We start from the raw sequence: 13,623 nt of genomic DNA on the forward strand, positions 1-13,623 counted from the left end.
CTGTTTTAATTAAGTACACTGTAATTTAAACCACTGAACCATAACAACCTAACGTTTAGTGTTATATCCCTAGGAGAACTTTAAAAATATGCATAATTCTGCCCGGAAGGTAATTGAGGGATATTTTTGGGGTGGTGGGGGTAATTAAAGGTTATACAGGAGAGTAATAGGAATTTTACTTGGGTACTGATAGTGTTAGCAACGGCGCTAAAATCTCCTCGGGAAAGTGATTCATGTTCCAAGCAGAGTTTTCCTTCAGTTATTTTTAAAGGCAGCGAAGGCGCATGCCGAGGTCTGTCGGATTCTGTAGCCAACGGAGCCGTTGAAAGGCACGTTTTCACACCGCGATTTGCCATCCTTGGCCGAAATAACGCGGCGCTTAAAGAGCGACGAGAGAAACCCATCGGCTCCTCCCCATGGGCAGGCGCCGGAGATGTGGATTTTGTGGCTGCGCGCGGCTGCTGCCAGCTCAGAGGGGTGCAAGGACGGGCACTTCTCTCGCCCCGCGAGCCGGCGGGAAAGCCCGGCGTGTTTTTCCCACACCGGGCGGCCGAGGCGCGGATGGCTCGGCGCGCCGGCACCTCTGCGCCTCCGGGTCGGAGGGACGAGAACCGGCATCCGCTCCTGGCAGACCCATCTGAAAACCCTTCTGAAGAGTCTGGAAGAGGCAGTTCAGACCTGTTTACATCAGTACGGAGGGTGAGGGGAAAAAAAAATTATGCGAGGGGTGTTTAAAGCATCATTCCTAAAAGTGCATCCCAAAGTGCTCGCAATACATCATTTGAGGGGCAATATTTGCTATACATTAAGCAAGAAAGGTGCTCACGGCCCCCGAAAACTGACGGGCTGCATAGCTATAACTGCCATAGTATGTACAGGGAGATTCAATGTGAAAAGTGGAAGATAATGTGCTCACACACTAATGGGCACTGAACTAGACACAGGCTCATTTTTCACATCATGTCATCTCCGAGGTTTGAATAAAAAGTAATGGCTAGAATGAGCCTGGATCTATCTCAGACATTATCATTTGCCTCCTCAGTTTTATTTGTGTTGACTTGTACAGTCTAAAAAGATGACAGTCCGCGGGCCCCCGGATCAGTGTGAGTGATAATACACAGCACATTACAGTGCTGGTGACAGGCTCTGTTCTCCCGGCTGGCATCTGAGCGCCGCGCATCTCCCTCCGTCATCGCAAATGCTAGCGGCTGACAGCAGGACGGATCTTGCAGAGGGGACATCACACACCCTGTCTGTTATGATTTTATGAGATAAACTGGAGTTTCGAGGGTATCTTGTTCGGGAAATTAGTGTCAGTCAAACTTTAGGGGATTTTTTTCTTTTTCTTTCTCTCTCTCTCTCTCTCTCTCTCTCTCTCTTTTTTTAGATAAAAAGCAGGCGCTAGAAAACGGGCTCTCTCTATTTATATCGCCACACGATTGCATCCTAATTTCAAATTCTGAAAAAATGCCTATTTTAACACAATACCCCAATATAAAAAAAAAAAATCGTTCTGATTTCATCTGAACATGACTAAACAGCCATGTATTCTTACTGTACTTTTAATAGAGCAATACGATAGATTTCTTTTAACATCAGTAATTTTTACTCTGAAAAGTCTTGAATTTCCTCCTCAAAAAACAGCCCTAATCCTAAAAGTTACTGAAGCCATTACGCTCAACTATAAATTCATATAACCTGAGACTTCTCAGCTGAACCTTGCAGATTCAGCCCTGCAGGCATAATGCTTAATTAAGTATAATATCCCTATTTAAAATAGGCATTCTCAGTCACTCCAGTAAGTGGTCCAGAAATTATTTTCAGAGATTTCAGGTATAAGAATGTATAGGGAAAAAATATTACTGAGATAATCTACAATCTGCAGAGGATTACTACTTTACCGAGACAGAGGGGAAAAAAACCTAATTCTTTTGTTTAACCCAGAGGATAAGTCTAAGCTTTCGGTGGAAGAATCCTAATGGTTTAAATAGATTTGGATTAAACTCTGATTTCCTAATCCTGCTATTGAAGGGGGAGAAGGTGCTTGCGTCCCTGTCAGTCCCTGCTGACCTTAATGCGCATGTCGCTGTTCCTGGAGACACTGCTCAGGCCTGGGACGAGCAGCCGGATCCTCCCCGTCCCGCCGCATCCCGCGAAGGGTGGCAGCAGGGTCCCCCAGGTCCCCAGATACCCCTACCGAGGTAGCATCACATGCAACCAAACCGTCTTTTTCAAAGCTGCCACTGTTCCCCAAGCCTACTGAGATGCTTTTCTTACACTTTTTAAAAATATACATTTCAGAATCATAAAAAAATTTACAAGTACTTGAATCGTAATCTGCCAATTGTGGCAGCTGTTTCCCATGTAATTCCAGACACTTCTGTGATAATGAATGTTTCTCACTTGGCTAAAGTTGCAGCGAGTGTTGAGCTTGGGCTGCACGTGGTCCTTTCCAGACCGTTTCCTGTTCTAAATTTTCTTTACTGCCTAGATGAAGAGATGTCACAAAACATGCAAGACGCGTGAGATGTACAACACTCACTTCAGTCTCGGTTTTAGAAGAGTTTCTTCTTCAAAGGTGCTTCTATTTACCACCAGGCAGATTCACACACCGCGTTCACACTTGAGCATTGCACACATTTTTATCCGGAATAGGGATTAAAATCATAACAAAAGTAAAAACCACTGAGGAGAAGTGAAGAAGTGGAAAAGAGCAGCAGTAAACATTAAGACTTATTTCTTACTTCTACAAACCGCAACAGCGTAGACTTAAAAAATTTTCTGTATAGTCACAACTGTAAGACTCCAGCCCGCAATGCACGCTGCACTCACGCAAAACGCTCTGCTTCAGCATTAGATCTCCCGTTTCAGGGAACTCCCAAATAGTCTCAAAGTCTCATTTTTGTTATTCATTTCCCCATGAAAACAAAAAATCCCACATACGTGTGTAAACCACGTCGGTAAGCACAGGGGAATTTGTGCACAAGATAATAAATAACATTTGCTCCAACAATAGCATCAAGCATCAATAGCATCGGCTTTGCCCGGCCTCCCGTTAACGCCGTCCGCGCTTCTTTAGCACTGGGCGACTGTGGCCTGATCCATCCTCATTCAATTCAAACCGTTTCTCAGGGATTTTTCCAAGTCTCTTTTTTGAGGCCGTTTGATCTATGCTTGGTTGAAGGATGGCATCGCTGTAAATAACACACGGCTGCGTCTTGGTGCAAAGGAGCAGCACTTCCTGGTGACTTTCAGCAACGTCTCCAGTTGACTTTGCTAAGGCAGAGCTCAGATTCATGCCGCTGCTGTGTTCGGGCACTGAACTGTGCCGTTGGGTCACTGGTGGGTCCCAGGAACGTGGTAGCTGTTGACCAGAGACTGGAAAGTCCGAGGAAGACTGCAAACAGGGCTATTGCCCCATCTCACGGCAGGGAAGGTCGGCTGCACAGAAAGCATTTCATGTGTGAACTTAGCCTTGCTCGAGGTTATATTCTTTTTTTGGTCTCACCTACGATCTTGCCTGATGACCATAAGACTTTTGCCTTATTTTGCATTTGAATTCAGGTTCACTGGTAGATGCTGATTAGCGTTATCTATGACTTTGGCGGGAAAGAGTGAAGCAGAACGCAAAACGAAACACAACATTGGCCTGTACTTGCCAGTGGCCAGTCCGTCGTGCTGTGCAGGAAGTCGGGAGGTGGGATCCAAATGGCACATTCGGGGCATTGCTTACCAAGAGCTAGTGATCTTCCTCAGTAAGCCCATGTCCCCAAGACATAGGCACTGCCATGGGTGACCCAGGGCCTTCAGCAGCACTGTCTCTTTAGCTGTCTAAGCCCCTTGCTCTCATTTATTGATTTATTTTGGTGTCTAGTCCGTCAGATCACTATACACACTGGCACATGGCCACCCGAAGCAGAGGGACACTACTTAGAGAGCCAAGAGGCCCCTACAGTATTTCTCAGGGAAAAACCATCGGAAGCCCTTTCCTTAGGTCTGCGTGCCTAAGACAAAGAAGCCTTTAAAACTTTGAACTTAATTTCCAGATGAGACCTCGCACGGTGCCCGTCAGTACCAGCGTTCCCGCGCTCACGGCCGCAATTCTGCTGTTCTCCGTTTGCAGAACATGCAGCGCTTTGACCTACGGACACTGAAATAACACTGGTGGGAACAACCCTGCAGCCCGCTCTCTGCGAAAAGGCACTCAAAATTCAAGTGACAGAAGATTGGTTTTTTTCTAGCCCAAGAATGAGAAGACTTTGACATGTTAAAGGAATATAGCGTATGCCTCGCCATACCATGGCAGACTACAAGTCTCTTCTGTTTGGCAGATTTGTTTTTATTTACTGCTTGGCATGCCAGGAACAGATACAAGTGACAACTTCTGGAAAGACAAGTACTCCCTAAAAATACCAGACGAAGCAAGAAACTCCTTGAGATGAACGGGAAATTTTCAGGTTTTCCTCTCTTGCCAGGTAGCCGTGCTGAGTTGTCAGTACAGCCACGTGACGAAGATGCAGTCGTCTTCTGCTGCCCTCAACGGCGAAGCGCATATGGCACATCTCTGCACTGCTGGCCAGCCAACGCATGCAGGGTTCGTCCAGTCACAAGGCAAGGACGGCAATTAATGAAACAGAATTATTAAGTAATACTGCAAGTAGTTCTCTTCCAGAATTTGATCTGAATTTCTCTCAGTACCAAAATGAGCTTTTCAAACCACCGCCAGAACAGCAATCTGTGCTTGCTTAAAGCCCCTCAGCAGTCTTTCAGTAGCCCCAGTGTTATCCTCTTTCCTCCAGCGCCACTCCTCCAGACCAGGAATAGCAGAGGGACGCTACAAAGCAAGGTTTGATAAGTCATTTAGTGCATTTGAAGGGAGAATTTTAGTAAAGGGCGTCCTCCAAAGCGAGCATTGCTATAGCAACAACCCTGCCGTTTGTAGTAGCAGCTGTAAGCGGGATGCATGCTGGCAGGTCGATCTATTTAGTTACTGCTTCCATGTCATACAAAGTATGGAGGCAGCTAGAACTGCTGCGGAAACATGACCCTTCTCCAAACACAGAAACGTGGCCCTTTTCCTCGGCCCTCCGGGAAGCGAGTGCCGTGGCGCTCCGTCCGAGGGCGGCGGGGAAGCCACCCAGCCTGCGCTGGCTGTCCCCAGGTCACAGCGGCTTGCATATACCTGTGCTACATATGCATGCACGTTGAAACGCTGATACGGAGCAGAGCGACGGAAAACGTGGAAAACTCTAAAACCGCTTACCCCGGGCATAGGTTAGCCTCACTCAACACCTTAACCTCCTTCAGTGCCCCTCACGCTGCATCGGTCCCATCAGGCTCACTTTCGACGAAACAAAGAGGTGCGAGCCCAAAACAATCTGGTGCGGGATTACATAAGTCCCGTTCCCTGGGGGAACCTCTGCTGCTATTTAGCTGATTGCAATTTCTCATCACAGCAATTCTCGACATCATCATTATCAGTACGGCAATCAAACACAAACAGGAGCTGGTTCTAAATGAGCGATGGATGGGTAATGAAATAATTGCTGTGCTTCGCAGCCCAGGGACACTCCCCAGCCCCCAAATCCCTGACCTTCTCCTGGCTGGGTCAGGTACAGTGGGCTTGCCGTGTTTTACACCACTCCTAGATATATTAAAGCCATAATTCTTGCCTTGCCCAAGGCACTGTGGAAATTCCAGCTCGTCTTTAACTAGGTGAATTTCCTTGGTAATTTCCAGTTTGAAAATGCATGCTCTCCAAAAGCTGCAATTTTTTATTGTTCCTGCATGCTGTTCAACGCATCATCTTCGCAGTGGCTCCCTTTTACTGGTAAACCGATGGGACTCATGGGCAAAGCCCTCAGCTTGCGATAGGGTTCGTCTGCGTACTCGTGCTGAGCAACACGCAGACCGATTTCTCCAAGCGCTAACTGCTGCAATTCGGAGAAGTAAAAAATATTTTATCACTGAAAGAAAAAAAAAATCATCATGTGCCCCCTTCAGGTACAAAGATTTATCCGATTAACGCCGTAACGGTCCCAAGCTCCCTGGTGGAAAAAGAGCAGTCCCGGCTAGAATATTATATCCGCCGCTTCTCCAAGGGCAGGCTAGCCACTACCTGTTGACAAGAGGCATGCTAAACTCCAGACCTCCTGGAAGCGTGACTATTTTAGAATAACATTACTGTTAAGGTTACTGTTCCTTGACACTTTTAAGCAATACAGTATTTGGAGTTACGGCTACCTTTTAAAGCTAATTCAATACATTTCCAATCACCTCTGTGTGCCAGAGCTCTTCACTGTTCCTCCAAGCAGAATTTGCACGTTCTAATGTTCTGGCGTATTCCCGCGTCCTGATGCACTTTTTAAAATTAGATATCGTTGCCTAGATTAAATCCTTCTCCTGGGGTTGATTTGATAGGCTTCGGCGCTGAAGTAATCTCCGTATTACTGTTTATTGTGGCTTACTCCAACATTTCCATCCACATCCCTAACTCAAACACCACGCGATAGGTTCCTAAGACAAGTTTCTTTGGGTTGTTTTTTCCTTCGCTTTGTTTCTATTCCCTGCCCCTCCTGGGAGGCTCCATGCCCGTCCCTGGTGGCCAATTTATTGCACCAAAATCCTATTTACCCTTTTGTACCTCCTCTGTGCCAAACCTCATAAAGGAGTCCTCAAAGAACAGCGGCTTAAAATTGTCCAAATCTTTTAATTTAGTCTAGAGGGGTATGAATCTCACTTCTCGCTTTAGGTTTTGTTCTGGTTTACTTTTCATAAAGAATCTTTCAAGAGCTACAGGAACCGACTCCACGTCCACATTTAAGAAGATTTTAGTTCTTCCCCAAGACTGGGTAGAACATGTTGCTTGCAAAATCCAGGCGATATGTCACGGTGCCCGCTGGGTTCCTGCGGGCCCAGAACTCACAGCCGGGCCTGGAAAGACGTGGAAGAAAAGCGGCAGATGTCCCCCAACCCACGGCATCCGCTCCGGAGGAACGGACCGCCCGCTTGCTCCAAAGGGCTTTCCCACCCTCCAAGCTTGCGAGGGCCGCCTGGCTCCCGGCTCCCGCGCCACTCCGGGCGAGCGGGAGCCCACCGGGAACTCGCCGGCCGCCGGCCCCGGAGAAGTTTGCTCCCGGGGAGGGGGAGAGGCATGGCTTAAGGAGCAGGTTCGCAGCCACAGAGGAAATCTTTCAGAAAAGACCTGGGATGCAAAGCAGGAAGGCTTCAAGGGAGAATTTGTGAACCACAGGATGGGATTTTTTTTCCCCATTTTTAAACCGCCCCAGTCTCCGCTGAGGGCGAGCAGAACGGGGAGCTAGCGGCAGGCAGGGGTTTAGCCCCGGCTTTGCGGCGTGAAACTCAGTTTAGGGTCCGATCGACAAAGCACTCGAGTCACCGCTGCGCTTGAATGACGCCAGCCCCCGGGACCCGGCGGCACTCCGGCCCCGGGAGGTTTCTTTCCTCTTGAGTTTCTTGAGCGGCTCCCACCTGCAGCCGGAGGGATGGCGTTTCACCTGCTCACTGCGAACCTAGGAGCGCGAACCCGGTCTCACGGGAGAGCAAACGGCTCTTTTCCTGGAAGCCCTTGTCCTCCTGCCGGCAGCGGAGCCGCCGAGCGCCCGCAGCAGGGTGCAGCCGGGATGCACATCGCCCTAAATGCAAATATATATATTTTTATATATTGCACTCCCTGCAAACGCACCGCTACCCAGCGGACATGGTGAACAGCAGGCCTTAAAAAAAAAAAAAAACAAAAAAACCAAAAACCCCCAAAAAAACCCCAGAGCAGTGTCATTAAGCCAACCGCAGCAACATCCTTCGCTCTGCACTGTTTGCAACGCCGGGATTTGCCGCGAGCACGGAGCTGCCAAGAAAGCGCGGGCTGAAGGTGGAGAGTCGCGGCTGCCGGGGCGCCGTCCCTCCGCCCCGGGCCCCGCACGGCACCGCAGCGCCGGTCAAGCCCGCTGTCGGATCTTGACAGCGTATTTCCAAAGGAATAACATCTTAATCAAATTTTAAAATAAAACATCCCAGCGCCGAGCTCCGTCACCAGCCGAGAACTGCGCGGCGCACATGTTCCTGCGCTGTGTCAATTACACCCGAAATCGGGACTGTTTGTTCCAGCCCTTCCAGAAATGAGCCGAGGATGAGAAAACAACCCGTTCCCTTATTAGGTTCAGGAGTCAAAGGACTCCGCCAGGAGCCGCAGGCTTCAAGAGCAGAGAAGATTAAGACATATATTGGATTCATGATGGAGGGCACAAAGTTCATTTTCAAAATAAAACAGAATTTTATTCATATTCCTTTTAAAATTCAGATTGCCATTTGCCAGCTGACCTGTGACACGGCAGCAGTGTATTACATTTTCAATGAGCAGCCTGTCTGGAGCTGCTCGGGGGGGAGCTGCTTCCTGGGCGAGGTTCTCCCGCACCGTATAAAGGCAGAGTGTGTCAGAAGCGCTGCACAGCCGCAGCCGGTGCAAACGGGGACAGGGCAGCGCGTTCACGTCTAACGAGGAGAGGAGCAGAGCGGCACGGTCGCCGGCGTTATGCACTGAGTAGGGCTAGGCAAAAAAAAAAAAAACCCGAAAAATAATAATTAAAAAAAAAAAAAAAAGGAGTCAGTTACAATTTGTACGTGGAAATCAGGGGTGCAAGTACTTGGCAGCTACGCTGCAAATAAAAACAAAAGCAGAGCAGGGGAAAAAAATATACATTAAAAATATATATATCTAGTTAAAAAATAAAACGCAAAGGCGGTTTAAAGCAAGTTTTTGGAGTGCGCGAGTCAAGCCAAGGTTTTCTATAGCGAGGAGCTAGATTTATCTAGCTCGCCATCTGTCAAAATCATATTACAAAAGGCACATATGCAGAGATACGCGACTGCCGATTTTCATATCTATTGAAACCTGCAGATACTGCAGAAAATGAGGGTCTGCACCCTGCGCCGCCCAAAAGCTCACATGCAAAACTTCCAGGGCGCTGTCCTAAGGCGGGCGTTGCCGACGCGCGGGACCGAAGGGAGGGCGGTGCAGGGCGCCTGGCAGCACAAGCACGCGCGTTCACCCATCGCTGCTCCGAAACGCGGCGTGCTCCTCGTCGCTCAGCCGTCTGGCAGAGGCCAGGAAAACCTCGCGTTCGAAACGCGTGCGCCCAGCAGGGTCACAGAATCACAGAAGGGTTGAGGTTGGAAGGGACCTCTGGAGAGCATCTAGGCCAACCTCCCTGCTCAAGCAGGGTCACCTAGAGCATGTTTCCCAGGATCACATCCAGACGGGTTTTGAATATCTCCAGCGAAGGAGACTCCACTACCTCTCCGGGCAACCTGTTCCAGTGCTCTGTCACCCTCACAGTGAAGAAGTTTTTTCTCAGGTTCAGATGGAACTGCCTGTGGTTCAGTTTCTGCCCGTTGCCTCTTGTCCTGTTGCTGGGCACCACGGAGAAGAGGCTGGCCTCATCCTCTTGACACTCCCCCTGCAGATACTTGTACACGTTGATGAGATCCCCTCTCAGCCTTCTCTTCTCCAGGCTGAACAGGCCCAGCTCTTGCAGCCTTTCTTCCTAGGAGAGGTGCTCCAGCCCTCTAATCATCTTGGTAGCCCTCCGCTGGACTCTCTCCAGGAGTGCCATGTCTCTCTTGTCCTGGGGAGCCCAGAACTGGACACAGTACTCCAGGTGAGGCCTCCCCAGGGCTGAGGAGAGGGGCAGGATCACCTCCCTCCACCTGCTATGCACCCCAGGAGACCATTGGCCTTCTTGGCCACAAGGGCACACTGCTGGCTCATGCTTCACTTGTTGTCCACCAGCACCGGAGCGACGTCACAAGGGGAAGGGGGGAGAGAGGGACGGGGGGCACCCAGGGGGCCGGGCTCCGGTGGCGGCGCGCAGCCCGAGGCAGGGTGTGTTTTGGGGTGGAGGAGCCCCAGCAGCCCGCGTCGCTCCTGTCTCAGGTACCTTCTGCATCAGAGGCCGAGCGCTCGCTGCGCCGCTCTCCTGAAAGCTTAATCAGGAACCCTCGGCTCCGGTCTACCTGCAGGCAAGACTCGGTGCGCATGTGGACATGCGGGAACAAATCCACTTACTGCAGGTGGATCAGCTCATCACGTATCAGGAAAAACACATCTCGGGCACGGCGTAGAGATGACGATGAATATAGATCCCCCGCGGGCTGAATTTTGAAGGTCTTCCAACCCAGGCTCTCTCACGTGAGCCACGTCAACCCGCAGCCCGTAAACCCGTATCTGTTGGCGATGCCTGCGCAGTTTTGTGGGCAATCTCCTCTTCTTTCTGAGCGGCGGAGCTCCGCAGCGGCTCACCGCCGCGCCAGTCCGGAGCTCAGGGAGCACGGGCGCTCGCGTACTCCATGGCCCCGCGTACCGCACCGTTGCTTTTGGTGCCGAAGGCCGTGCTAGGAGCGATGCAAGGAACAGCTGACCACAGCGCCACTGTGCAGACACTCAGGAAGCACAGCCACCCAGCGCGAGTCTGAATCTGACAGGAGCGTGAAAAGGAAAAAAAAAAAAAGAAAATTTTTTTATTTTCTTTTTTGCAGTGTAGATTCACTTCGGATCCTCTTTTTTACTCATCATTTTAAAGTTTTGGCATGATTTAGAGTCTAAAATATTCTAAAATGCCAACGTGCAAAACTGTGCCTTTATTTCACATGCTGATTTATTAAGCTGTGCCTGGTAGGAGTCGTAGGTGCTAAAGCTGGTCACATACCGATCTCATGTGTTATGCTCCTGCCATGCACTAGCGCTGCTTTTTTTTGCACGAATCACAACAAAAAGGTCCAACTGCCAGGGACAGGGGCAGGGGGGCGGAGGGGGCAGCCCGCGCCGCCATCCTCCGCGGGAAGAGGGGAGCGAGCCGGAGCGAAGCCCCGGCCGGGGCACCCGCCGCGGCCCCCCGAGCCCGCGCAAACCACCCCGTCCTTAATCGCCGCGCGCTGCTCCAACACGCTCCTAATGAAAACGCGGCGCGTAACCCTGCGTTTGTCGGCTGGCAGAGCCCAATTTACAAAAGCGGGAGCACGAGATAAGAAAAGAGTACATCTGCACAGCAGCCCGGGCAATGAATCACACGGTGCCAGAGTTGAGCAGAATATAATTGAGTCCAACATCTCTGAGCACTTTCACCATAATTAATGATAATCTGTAACAGAGGAATCTGAGATTCCAGTTCAGAGAACTGTTTAATTAGGCCAAGTAATGAAAGCAGAAGCAGTACAAGAATATGGCCTGCCTCATGATTAATGATTCATGCTACTGAACACAAAAGTGCCGCACCGTTAACTCTAGCGGAGGCTGCATCTCCCTGGCATTTACAAAATAGTGAAATGCATGCATTTTTGTGTTTCAGAGATGTAACTGGCAGTATCCTTCTCTGAGCTGTTTACATGATAAATATGGTTGCAAAGGTAACCATCTCCCTCGCAGGCTCCTTGCTCTGGGGTACTTCAAGATAAATATGGTTATCTGCCTCAACATCACTATTACGGTAAGATCTTCTCTGCTGCTCAGTAATTAATATCTTCGCTTTTAAAGTTAGTCAAACACTGATGTTTTGCTTTGTACTTTTATAACACGGAGGAGCCCTGGCGAAACGACGTGCTCTCAGTGCCTCTACAGAGAGACGTTTAGCTCTCTGCAAGGAGAAGATAGTTCAGTTCATAAGATGCAAAATGTGAAGAGAAAAAAAACAAAAACAAAACCAAACCAAAACAAAGAGGAAGAGCTGGTAAGTGTCTGCAGGTTTCCGCTTTCCCCGGGTCAGGGTGTAAAATCCAGAGCAATGTGACACAGAATTGCCCTGGAAGCGCGAGGGACATGACAAAAGCAGGGGCAAGACAGCCTGGGGCTTTACCTTACAAGCCTGCAAATTATACGGGTTTTCCGTGGCTATTTACTCCGCTGTTCGATGACACAAGGAGCCCCGCCGACCACGGGCGCTGCAGAGCCCCGCTGTGCACGTGCAAGGCCTGGGATAAGAAGGCTTTTTCCAAGACCCGTCTTCACCAATGTCTCCATCCGCCGCCGGACGAGGTCTCGGGGGACGCCGGCTGCAGCGAGTGGTCCAGCCCCGCTGGGATGCTGCCAGCGCGAGGGTGTTACTGCTTGGGCTCGGGCTCCCCCCAGAAGGGTTTCTTGGTGTCATCTCTTGCATCTTCCCTGAAAAAGGAAAGCTCAAAAAAAAAAAAAACAAACCACCCACCTAAAATGAGAGTAGAATGGATGTACTTAAATTATAATGTCAAATAATGAGCAGGGCAACTAGTGAATCTTTAATGGACATTTTAAAGAGCTCATAAACTTTTGGGTGAGACTGCAGAGGCTCTGAACCTGTCAAACACAGCTCCGCGAGTTTGAAAAGGAAAAACCGCCGACGGCAGGCCAGGAAGCGCCGGCCCGGTAGAGGGGAGAAGGTTGGAAACGCTCCCGAGAGGGGCGGCGCGGGAGCGCCGGGACGGACCGGGACAGCGCGCCCGCCCCACCGCCGCACCTGCCCACCTGGCTGCTGCCCGGCAAAGCAGCATTTTCATGTGTGTTCTGCATAAATCAGTTATATCCTCAAGAAGAGGGAAAAGAACAAAAAAAAACCAAAAATACCTTAAAAATCTGAAGATGCAAGAGATGGCAGAATCCAACACAACCAGGACAGAAATTTGGGTCCTTTTAAGCAGAGGCATTCGGTGCAAGCGCAGTTAAGGAGAGGACAGAGCAAAACGGCGCGCAGCAGCTCTTGAGGGCCAAATCCTTTAAAACTCCCACTCGCTACAGACGTAAGGACTTGGTAAAAGCTGATGAGGAATTCCCGGGAAGGGCAGTCTCAGCAAGGCCATCATGATGTTTCCCAGCAGAAATCAAACGAAAACGCAGCCGTCGTTTAGCCCGACCTGCTGCACAATTCCCCCCCCCCATCATTAACCCTCCCCCCAAATTAGCATGCTGACATCTGGGATCACTGAGGGGGGAAGAAAAAAAAAACCAGAACAGAAGTGTGGAAACCAGTCAGGTTTTTCCACTTCTGGATGCCCAACACCGACTTACTCTGGATCCTCACCAAGTCCTGGGCAGAGCCGAACCCTGGCGTCGCTGGCAGACGGACGTGGCGAGCCCGACCTGGCCACCTGCGAGAATCACCGCGCAGCCGTGGCCAGCGTCCCCTTCTTGGGCTTTTCCTGCAGAAGTTATTGAAAGAGGGAAGAGCTGTGACTTACAAAACCCATCACCAAAATCCTCGTCCTGAAGCGCGACAGCAGGAGGGAGGAAGGAGAAGACTCTCTTTTCTGTTTAAAAACCAGCAATGACTGCTCCAAAAACGAGCGTTTCAGAAACGAGGCCCGTCTAGCGTGAGAGGCCTGGGAACAGCTTTATGCCTAACGCTCCAAAATTGCTAAAGCCACCGTGACCCGGCTGAAAGCACAACCCCGGCGACGAGGGCGCTGGGGCACCACACGCTGCTGTTGCCATTGGGACTTCAAAATAGAAAATTAACAAAAAAAAATCCAATTTAGAAGTTGCAATATATGAGCCGGATAGGGGCGCGGGAAAAAGCTTAGCTATTTATTTACTCGCAGCTGGACGCCCTCTCCCTCTCGCACCGGCCGCCCCGGGTCCTG

The sequence above is a fragment of the Struthio camelus genome, chromosome 6 (genome assembly GCF_040807025.1).
Source record: "Struthio camelus isolate bStrCam1 chromosome 6, bStrCam1.hap1, whole genome shotgun sequence".
In the NCBI taxonomy this organism is placed as follows: Eukaryota; Metazoa; Chordata; class Aves; order Struthioniformes; family Struthionidae; genus Struthio; species Struthio camelus.